The following is an 11,393-nucleotide window of genomic DNA, read 5'->3' as shown; positions in this document are numbered from 1 at the left end:
TCATGCTTCCTGTACAGCCTGTGGAACCATGAGTCAGTTAAGCCTCGTTTCTTTATAAATTACCCAGTCTCAGGTAATTCTTTATAACAATGCGAGAATGAACTCATACAACCCACCCCTACCCCATACCTTTCCTACCCTCTCCCCGGCAGGCTGTGAGGACAGGGTGCTCATGCCAAACCCTGAAAGCATTACAAAGGCTGCAGGGCCTAAGCTGGGGCCTGGGCCTGAGGAGCAAACTGAGGAGCAGAGCCCACGTGGAGAGAGGGAGGGAGCCGGCGTCCACATTGCCACATGGACAGCAGTGTCACTGCTCTATCATCACACCCTGCGTGTTTATAGACTTCATTGTCATCATCAAATGAGACCTGCCACAGTCTAACACCTTGACGCTGGCTGGCTAGTTAAGCATGGACAGCTCACAGCCTGGCTAGAATTATGCTTGCTTTTACCCAGCCCCATCAGGTGGACACTTTCAGCTCACTGGCTCAATTTTCCAAGACCTGAAATCAACGTCAGTGTTGAATTTTCTCTAATTTTATCTATGTGCGAAAGACCAAAGTCCTAGCCCTTTTCCCCCACAGCAGGGACACCCTCACTTTCCCAGGTCCCTGAGCTGGTCCACTTCAGAGTTAAGCACAGCAGATTGGGAAGACCCTTCTGGTTCCACAGCTGTGAGCAGCTCTGCAGGCCTGAAGCATGCATGTCTTTGTTGATTTGCTGAGGCAGGAAGGATCTGGAATCAGAGTCCTGGAAGCCTGGAGTCCACTGAGGTGCCCTTGCTGGGGGGCAAATCTGTGGGTGCCTCTCCAGGCAGCCTCTGGCCTCAGAGCCAGACCCCCCGGGCTAAGATCCCGGCTCTGCAGCTCACTGCTCTGGGCACGGCACGTTCCTGAGCTTCTCCGTGCCTCAGCTTCCTTCATATGTAAATGGGAATAATGACAGTGCCCAGCCCCTGGGGTTGGTTTGAGTGAATATTTGTAAAGCACCTTGGACAGTGCCTGGCACAGAGTTAAAGCCTAAAGAAACGGAGCATAGTTTCCATTCACCAGTCATTGCCCAAGGTGCAGTTGTCAAGCAGTGACTGAATTAGAGCTGGCCCAGGGTGATACTTTTGGAGATGTCTCAGGTGGCTGTGAGGTGAGTCAGGGTTGGCAGCACTGCCCTACACAACATTCTCAACCCCCCAGTATGGTTTTATTGATGTTGCTGACGCCCCTGCCAGCTGGGACCTCTGTAAGGGGCAGCAGTGGGCCACATCCACCTCTTCTTCCCAGTACTGGACCATGTCACTGTTCAGGAAGTGTTTGCTGGACACATGGCCTGTGTGAGAGAAGGGAAGGGAGTGTGGCGTGTGGGGAGGCCCCAGAGGTCCTTCCCTGTCAAGGTCAGCTCAGCACACACTTCTCTGGGGGCCACATGGGAGAGGCTGCTGTGGCAAGGCCTGCAGACCCCAGTCTTGTCCCCTCTGGATTAGGCTCCTCTGAAAGGTCCCCATCACCTGGTGACATTGCTGTGGCAGCAGCTAGAGGCTGCCCTCAGCCACCGATCCCCAGGTCCGGAGCCACGTGCCCACGTCCTGACACCTGATTGTCCTGTGCTGGTCCCTGCAGATGGCCCAGCCTCGCAGTCTGGACTCCACCCCTGCAGAGGAAGCACAACCGATGTCACAGGTGCAAAGACCACTTGGGAGCTGGGCCACAGCTTCCCATCCTGGCCCGTCAGTGCCTCCCTCTCCTAAGCCTGGAAACCCTTCACTTCCTCTACTTCCTAACAACTCCTGTTGGAGCCATTTTGAATGCGGCCCTAAGGCTCTCCCTGTCAGCCAAATGGGTGTCAGAAGCCATCTGTGCCTGAGCTGGTGGCAGCTGCTGGGAAAATGCTTGCATCCATATGAATCGATTTTGTTTTGCCTCCTAAGATCTTCAGTTGAGCAAGGGGAGATTTGCTGAATTATTCAGAGGTTGCATTAACCTGGGGAAGGCTGAACTGACAGCCCAGCAAAGGGCAGGAGGAAGAAAGCCTGGACACAGCTGGAGAGGTCCACCCAGCGTGAAGGCCTGTGGCCCAAGGAGGGAGCCGTGAGGTGTAGCCCAGGCCACGTCCCCAGGCGAGCAGCAGCTCCCACCAACCCCTGACGAGGTCGGCGCTGGATTGGCCCTCCGCAGAGGTGGCAGAGTTGGCTTTTGGTGCCTCACCTGAGGTGAAGCTTCCCTTTGGCCTGTTCTGCCCAGCTCCACGCTGGAACTTCTTTCAGGGAACAGCATCCCAGCTCCCACACAGTGCCTCAGGCTGTTTGCTCACCTTCTCATTCAGCCGCCATGAATCCTTTAGAGAAAGGCAGGTAGGCTGGGTGTGGTGGCTCATGCCTGTAATCCCAGTACTTTGGGAGGCCAAGGCAGGTGGATCACTTGAGGTCAAGAGTTTGAGACCAGCCTGGCCAACATGGTGAAACCCCGTTTCTACTAAAAGTACAAAAATTAGCCGGGTGTGGTGGTGGCACCTGTAATCCCAGCTACTCTGAAGGCTGAGGTGGGAGAATCGCTTGAACCCGGGAGGCAGAGGTTGCAGTGAGCCGAGATCACGCTACTGCACTCCAGCCTGGGTGACAAAGCGAGATTGTCTCAAAAAAAAAAAAAAAAAAAAAGGCAGGGATTTGTCCCCAGGTCCATGTGGAAAGCAGTGGCTCAGAGAGGTGAGGTCCCCTACACAAAGCTGCAGGCGGTGGGGCCGGCATGGGGACCTGTGGCATCCGCACGTAAAGCCGGTGCTGTTTCCCTGTCCAGGTTGTGTCCACAGTGAGGAGGTAGGGGGTCACAGGTCAAGGCCTTGGCTGCAGTGTGGAGGTAGGAGGTCACAGGTCAAGGCCGTGGCCGCAGTAAGGAGGTAGGGGGTCACAGGTCAAGGCCGTGGCCGCAGTGAGGAGGTACGGGGTCACAGGTCAAGGCCGTGGCCGCAGTGAGGAGGTACGGGGTCACAGGTCAAGGCCGTGGCTACAGTGAGGAGGTAGGGGGTCACAGGTCAAAGCCGTGGCCACAGTGAGGAGGTAGGGGGTCACAGGTCAAGGCCGTGGCCGCAGTGAGGAGGTACGGGGTCACAGGTCAAGGCCGTGGCTACAGTGAGGAGGTAGGGAGTCACAGGTCAAAGCCGTGGCCGCAGTGAGGAGGTAGGGGGTCACAGGTCAAGGCCGTGGCCGCAGTGAGGAGGTAAGGGCCACAGCAGCACCTTTTTGTGGAGCAGCAAAGCCCCCTGGAGACCCTGGGGTGCCCCGCCCTGTAGTAGGGTGCTTTTGGGGAGTGGGTTTGACGCAGTAGCACAGAGGGCACCCAGGAGCCCTGAATGGGCATCTCAGTCATGTGGTCACTGTTCTGTCCTCATATGACAGAGCTGGCCAGAGGCCTTACTGCTAAAGATCAGTCTCTCCTAAAACTTCCTCCGAGGAGAGGAAGATGCAGAGTGAAGTTGGGTCAGGTTTTGGAGAAGGAGCGTCTGCACTACCTGGCCCTTGTTAAATGCAATCTCAGGCTGGCCTGGGAGCCACTCAGACTGTCCACAGGCAAGACCCAGAGGCTGCTGTCTGCACAAGCGTCTCTCTGAGCTGACCTGTGTGTGCCCTAGAGGTCAAGATTGACTACTTTTAGGGAAGCCAACACTGAGGCTAACATTCTCTGCATACCTCAGGGCAGAGCCTCTCAAGCCCATGCAACCCCTTCTGAAGGAAAAGGCCTCAGCCACACCTGAAGCAGAGGGCGCCTGCAGGTGCCACGCGACCCACCTACATGAGCGCTACCCACCAGCTGGAGTCACAGAAGACACCCATACACATCACACATATCACACACAAACATACCACATACCACACACATCACATGCCACAAACACATACAACACACAAACATACCACATACACCACACATCACATACACATCACACATGCCACACACATCACACAAGCCACACAAACACACGACACACAAACACCACATACATCACATACCACATACACATCACACATACCACACACATCACACATACCATACACAAACACCACACACAACATACCACACACACAGCACACAAACACATACTGCATACACATACCACATAACCACATATGCACACCATATATCACATACACATCACACATAGCACACACATCACACATAATGGTATACACAACACAAACATACCACACGCATGCAACATGGCATACACACATAAAACATAAACACCACACATGCAACATACTGTACGCACAACACAAACACAACATACCCCACACACAGACAACACACACACCACACACATCACACATATGCCACACACAACACACAAACACACCACACACGCAACATACCACAAACACATACCACATACACCACATACCGCATACACATTACACATACCACACATACCACACACATCACACACATGCAACATACCACACACACATACCACATACACAAACCACATACCACACACATCACACACATGCAACATACCACACACACATACCACATACACAAACCACATACCACACACATCGCACATAACCACACACACAACATACACACCACACACATGCCACACACAAACACATACACCACATGCCACACACATCACACATACCACACACACGCATCATGCCACACACCACACACAACATACCATGCACACACAACACAAACACATATACACATCACACATACCACACGTGCAACATACTACACCTGTGCAGTATACCATACACACACATACACACCATACCTCCACACACACCACTCACCTCACACCTCACACACACACACACACCCACACACACACACACCCCTCAGGCAGCATTTGGAAGTCCAGCCTAAATAAGGGTGATGTTAACTCACTGCCCCACCAGATTCTCAGCATATCTGAAGCAGAGGTGCGGGGAGAGTGGGTCAGCTCTTAGTAGGGCCTTAGGTCCCCTCAGAGACAGCAGGGCTGGAGTTTAGTGCAGGAGCGGACTCTGCCCTGGACCCTGTGCGTGCAACAGTGCTGTTGGCCGGGCACTGTCTCCATCCTCCTCCTGGCCCCTTTGGAGGTAGGTGTGGCCGCATGACTGCTCTGGCCGGTGGATTTGATATGCGCAGGGTCACTTCCCCACAAAAGCATTTGAGAGCCAAGGTGCCCTTCTCTGTCTTACATGCCCCTGATGGGACCCCAGACCTTGGGCCCCCAGTGAGGATGGCGGAGAGCAGAGCCCACTGCATCATGGGCCTGTGGCAGGACAAGAAATAAGCCTCTGTACTTTTAAGGCCCAGATTTGGGGGTTGTTACCACAGCATCACCTACCCCAGCCTGCTCCTATGCCATACTTAGGAGCCAAACCACCACAAGGGCTCTCTCACTCTATTTGGACAATTCATGTCATTTGGGCACTAAGCTAGAAGGACGTGTGGAGTGGCTCATTAAGCAGAGGTGAGAATTCTGCTCCTGGGAGGCAGCACTGCAAATTTTTAATGCTTGGGTCTTTACAGCTCAGTGTCAGCGGATACGGCAAAGCCCTTCTGAAAAACAAACATCAGGCAATGATTGTGCAACACAGAGCTGCTAAAAATGCTTCATTTCTGGGTAGGAAAGAGTCTCTTTGTGTCCTTCCTTTTTTTCCATTGAAAGAGCATAAGGTCAACGAGGGTGACAGCCCCGGAATGTGGACAAATGGGACTGGGAAAACGCCATGTCGTCATTCTCTATCCCTCCCCCACCTTTCACACCCAGCCCTTTGAAAAGCAGAAAGCAATGCACAGATGTAAGGAGCTGTTTTCATTCTTGTGGTTACAAGCCCTCCCCTCTGTTCCCATGGCAGCCTGGCACACTCTGCCGTGCACTTTTCACACTGCATTTTGTCTGGTTCCTTGTCTGTCTCTCCCAACTGGGCTGTGAATGTCTCGCAGGCAGGGCCTGGCCTTCCTTCTTGCATCCTGGGCACCTGGCTGGGCACCTGGTCCGCTGGAGTGCTCAGTGACTGATGAGTGGGTGGGGGGTATGGGAGATGGAGCAAGGGCAGAGAGGCGGGGAGGAAGCGCCATGCAGGGAGGCCTGCGGGCTGAGAATCCAATCCAAAAGCATTTTGTGAGCACCTGCTGTGTACAAGTCACAGCGCAAGGCTCTGGGGAAAAGTCCAGATTTGTAAGACATATTTATCAGTTTATAAATACTCTCATATATGTTATTTTTTTGAACTTCACAGCACCCTGGGGTAGTAAATTGTACACAGTTGATCCTCTTTTGAGAGTGGATTTTCAGAGTTTATGTGGTGTGTAGCAAAAATGGCAGTGGCCTTGACCGTGCATCTTGCTTTGAGTCCTGGCATTGCCCCCATCCAGCTGTGTGGCCTTGGGAAGCCTCAGCAGCAAAAGAAGTGGACTGGCTCTGCAGGGGCCCACTGTGAGCATGGCCCAGCCTGGCCTGAAACCTAGGACTGTTTGATTTACCCAACAAAAGATATGCAGCTGCCCTGAGTCTGTGGGCAAGCTCAGACCTCAGGGGTGAGCCAGACCAGGGAGAGGCACAAGGGGCTGTGACCACCTCATCCCTGTGGCTGCAGACCATCCTACAGGGCCTGGCCCAGGAGCCATGCATGAATTAATGCATGAGTGAGGTATAGGCAGCCTGAATGGGGACAGTGTTCAGAAATCCCAGCCGTTCAAAAGCATGAGGGCAGAGCTCAATCCTCAGGGATTAAACTAGAACCAAGGAAGAGTGTAGCTGGGTGGCAGCTGTTGAGGTCATTATTGAGGGTACTGTAAACCCCAGTAGGACTAGACCTGGGGAGAAGGTCTATTGCTGGTATTATCATTTGTCACGGACCTCATGGTGACCACGGTGTGGGGCAGTGCTTCACACAAACCTGCCACATCTCTACCACCAATCCTTCATTTATTAGCACACATTTATTGAACATCTGCTATGTGCCAGGCTCTGTTCTAGGTCCTAGAGAAATCACAATGGATAAAAATGCCTGCTCTTATATTCTAGTGAGAGGCACAGCCAATAAGCAAGGAGTAAGTCATTATAGAGCATCCAGGATGATAAGCAGGGCAGCAGTGGGACAAGGGATGGAAAGGGCTGGGTATAGGGGGCAGATGCATTTCTCAACAGTGTGGCCAAGGACAGCCTCCACTGAGAAGGTGACAATGGAGCAAAGAGGAAGTGAACCAAGTGGAAATCCCGGGACGGAGCATTCCAGGCAGAGGGGAGACAAGGGCAGAGGCCCTGAGGCAGAAGTGGGCCTGGCACATTTGAAGTTGGAGCAGAGAGGTGGTGAGGAGAAGTGGAAAGGATGTTAGGGAGGTGGGGGAAGGGGCCAGATTGTATAGGGTCTTGTGAAGGATGGACAGGGGTTTTCCCCGCCTTTGTCTGGAAGCTTTTGTTCTAGCTTCACTCTGCTGTTGAAATCGATTGTCTCTCCAGCTACTCCCATCTCTGAGGGAAGCACCCTGCCCTGGAGAAATTCTCACATGGCCAGACACAGACCTGGCTGACCAGCTGCAGGCTGGTGCTGACAGTCCCAGCACACCTTGGCTTCCTTAGGATATCCAAAGGTACAGTTCCCAGAGGTGCTGGTCACACTCAACTTGCCTTGAATTGAACCACAACAAGACACGGAACCAAACTCCTAAACAGGACTGCGGGGTCAGGGTCTGCCTCCACTTCCTGTCTCCACATGTGCCTGCTTTAGGGATCCAGCTCTGTAGAAGTACAGGCTATTTGGTCAGGTGCTGTGGCTCATGCCTGTAATCCCAGCACTTTGGGAGGCCAAGGCTTGTGGGTCACTTGAGCCTAGGAATTTGAGATCAGCCCAGGCAACAGAGTGAAACCCCATCTCTACTAAAAATATAAAAATTACCCGGGCGTGGTGGTGTGTACCTGCTCAGGAGGCTGAGGCGGGAGAATCGCTTAAACCTAGGAGGTGGAGGTCACAGTGAGCTGAGATGGAGCCACTGCACTCCAGCCTGGGCAACAGAGAGACTCTATCTAAAAAAAAAAAAAACGAAGTCCAGGCTATTCTTTCTTACCTCCAGATATTTGCACATGTTGTTCCCTCTGCCTAAAGCACTGCAGGCCCCCCTTCCCAGAAAACTGCTTGATTCCTCACCCTCCCCTCTGTCTGTGCTGTCATGGCTGCCTCAGCTTCCTCTGTCTCTCTTACCCTGGATTCCTTGCTTTCTGTCTCCGTCCTCTTCACAGCAACCTCACTGAGGGCTTCCCCTCCACCCTCTGAAGGTTCACTGAAATGAACCGATACTAGACAGATTAAAGGCATGCAAATATATGAATGTGCAAGTATGCACAGGAGCCATACAAAATATGAGGCTCAAAGAAGGGCCAGATGGCTGGAGCTTAAATAGCACCCTCTTCATAGGGGAGAGGGAGGTGGGGGAACATAGGCAATTTTGAGGCATAATAAATTATTTTTAGGGGAAATGAATGAGCCTAAAAAACAGACAATAGCCTGGGATGAAGTTCCTCTGAGCTCCAGGGGAGGCGAAGCCAACTTGCAGGAAGGTGAGGGGCGGAACTTCACAGTGAACAAAGGTTGCCTTATTATGCAGGCAAAGTCTCCCCAATAATCTCTTGGAGCAGCCTTCAGAAGAACAGATGAAAAGTCTGCCTGGGTGTGGTAGCAACTTTTATTCTTTTCTCTTCTCCCGTGGCTAATCTTTCCGGTTATTTGATGAGATTCCTAGGAAGGGGGTCAAAGTGTTCCTTCTGGAGGGAACTTCAGAGAGATGCCCTCTCTGCACAGGTGGGGGAAGAAACAAGAGAAGGCTAGGAAGTCTTTGGTTCTGAGACCGCCTCTAAGGCCTTCCAACTTCCTTTCATTTAAAAGTGCTCAGCACACCGAAGCACCATACTTTGAGGTATAATTTTCTGAGCCCCAGCAGGTTGCACACAGGTGCCAAGACATTCTGGCTGAACAACAGGAGGTAAGGAAGCAAGTTATTGGCTCACTGGTTCTAATGACCAAACTTCAGGGTGAAGAGGAACCTAGGATGGAAGTGAAACAGCAGATGAGGGTCTTCTCCTAAGTGGCTTGAGGTGATCTGTGAAAATGGTTCGCTATTCATTTGGCCCAGAAAACCCTACTAAATCTTGCAAACCAAGATGTTTCCATCTTTGTGTTCACTTTAAGAACATTCGTGAGGCCAGGTGTGGTGGCTCACGCCTGTAATCCCAGCACTTCGGGAGGCCAAGGTGGGTGGATCACCTGAGTTCAGGAGTTCGAGACCAGCCCACCCAACATGGTGAAACCCCGTCTCTACTAAAAATATAAAAATTAGCCAGGCGTGGTGGTGGGCACCTGTAATCCCAGCTACTTGGGAGGCTGAGGCAGGAGAATTGCTTGAACCCAGGAGACGAAGGTTGCAGTGAGCCAACACGGTGCCACTGCACTCCAGCCTCGGCGACAGAGTGCAACTCTGTCTCAAAACAAAAAAAAAAGGACACTTGTGAAACTGCCCAGGTCATCAAAGGTGTGCATATACGAAAAGCCACGAAGTGTCTGAATGATGTCACTTTACAGAGACAGTGTGTACCTGTATTAGTTCGTTTTCACGCTGCCATAAAGAACTGCCCCAGACTCGGTAATTTATAAAGGAAAGAGGTTTGACTCACACAGTTCAGCATGGCTGGGGAAGCCTCAGGAAACTTATGTTCATGGCAGAAGGCGAAGGGGAAGCAAGGACTTATTCACAAGATGGCAGGAAGGAGAAGTGCCAAGCGAAGGGGGAAGAGCCCCTTAAAAAACCATCAGATCTCGTGAGAATTCACTCACTATCACAAGCACAGCATGGGGGAACCGCCCCCATGATCCAATCCCCTCCCACTGTTGCAGGACTTTTCCTTAGTTCAGCTAAAGACAGGGCTCTTTGTCCCACAGCTACGAAAATTCAGGCTCGCAGACAATTTGAATGGTGAGTAAGACAGGGTTCCACTGTCTTGCTAGGCTAGAGTCCCTGCTAGAGTGCTTCCCACCTGCAGCTGGAATCCCAGGTTCCACACAGGAAGAGCAGGGGCCAGGCTCCTCCCCACTGCAAATGGAGTGAACTTCCCAAGGCTCCACCCCAGGGTGCAAGCCAGTTGGAGTTTTTCCAGGGACCCCCTCCCACCTGGCTGTCTCACCACGAGTTCACTCCCCTAACACGTGGGGATTACAATTCAGATTACAATTCCAGATGAGATTTGGATGGGGACACAGAGCCAGACCATATCAGGGCCGTTCCGATGTTACAGTGGGGGAGTTGTAGTGCCCAGGCCAAGAAGTGAGGCTGGACACAAGGTCAGTGGTCCAGAAAGAGTGCTGAGTTTTTGTTGCACTAGCATAAAAATGCAGAGAGCAATGCTGAACTTAAGGGTTTAGATGTAGATTCTTTGGTCATTGAGCACATCCAGGTGAATAAAGCACCTAAAATGCCCCTCCAGACTTACAGAGCTCATGGTTGATTAACCCACACATGAGCTCTCCCTGCCACATCGAGATCATCCTTACTGAAAAGGAACAAATTGTTCCTAAACCAGAAGAGGAGGTTGCCCAGAAGAAAAAGTTATCGCAGAAGAAACTAAAGAAACAAAAACGTACGGCTCTGGAATAAATTCAGCATAAAATAAATGCAATTAAAAGGAAACAGAAAGAAGGAACAGGAAAGAGGAATGGGAACAGGAGGTGGGTGTACTTGGGGCATGGATCGTGGGAGGGAACAAGCAGGAAGCTGGGCGCCATGGGAACCTGCAGGCCAGTGACTTTCAAGGTGAGGCCAGTATCATTGTTTCTTTCAGTTTACTCTTGTTGGGAGCCTGAGAGTTCCCATGGCATTGTCCTTGGCTTTCCGGGACATTTAAAGCAATGGTCAACTCGAGCTTGTCCACATGGAGAGAATGCCTCATCTCCATACGCCAGGCAGGTACTATGTTAGGTCTTCTGATATCTATTCTCCTTTAATCCTCACAACACTGCAATGGGGAGATTCTCTGCTTTGCAGATGAGAAAAATGAGACTTATGGAAAGGTTAAGGGTTAAGAACTTACCCACAGTTGCACCCACCATCGGGCCATGTTTCAAAAGGCAGCATCAACTGCAAAGGCCATGATCTTTTCTCTTTACTTCTGCTTCCTAGATTCAATGACAAGACCTGGCCTATGGTAAAATGGAAACACCATTTTCTAGGTCTCCTGGCTCCTAGGCAAGTGCTCACTTCACTAAAGGCAGTTTTTCCTGTGGATTTCTGTCCTAGGAGATCCACATGTCTTTGTTTTTCTCTGCAGCTGTCTCAGCCTCTTTCGTGAATAGGTAACCTTCCTTTTTCTGGCTGTTTTGAGATCTTTACATGCATGCATTTGCAATTCCCTCAGGCCAGGCC

General features: G+C 51.6%; 1 pseudogene; it reads left to right on the top strand.

The window, feature by feature from the left end:
* The first annotated feature begins 9,088 nt into the window (after nt 1-9,088).
* Nucleotides 9,089-10,696, top strand: LOC129472583 (large ribosomal subunit protein uL22-like; annotated as a pseudogene).
* The last annotated feature ends 697 nt before the right edge of the window (nt 10,697-11,393 follow it).

Source organism: Symphalangus syndactylus, chromosome 22, assembly GCF_028878055.3.
Source record: "Symphalangus syndactylus isolate Jambi chromosome 22, NHGRI_mSymSyn1-v2.1_pri, whole genome shotgun sequence".
In the NCBI taxonomy this organism is placed as follows: Eukaryota; Metazoa; Chordata; class Mammalia; order Primates; family Hylobatidae; genus Symphalangus; species Symphalangus syndactylus.
This window is presented reverse-complemented; position numbering and strand designations above follow the sequence as displayed.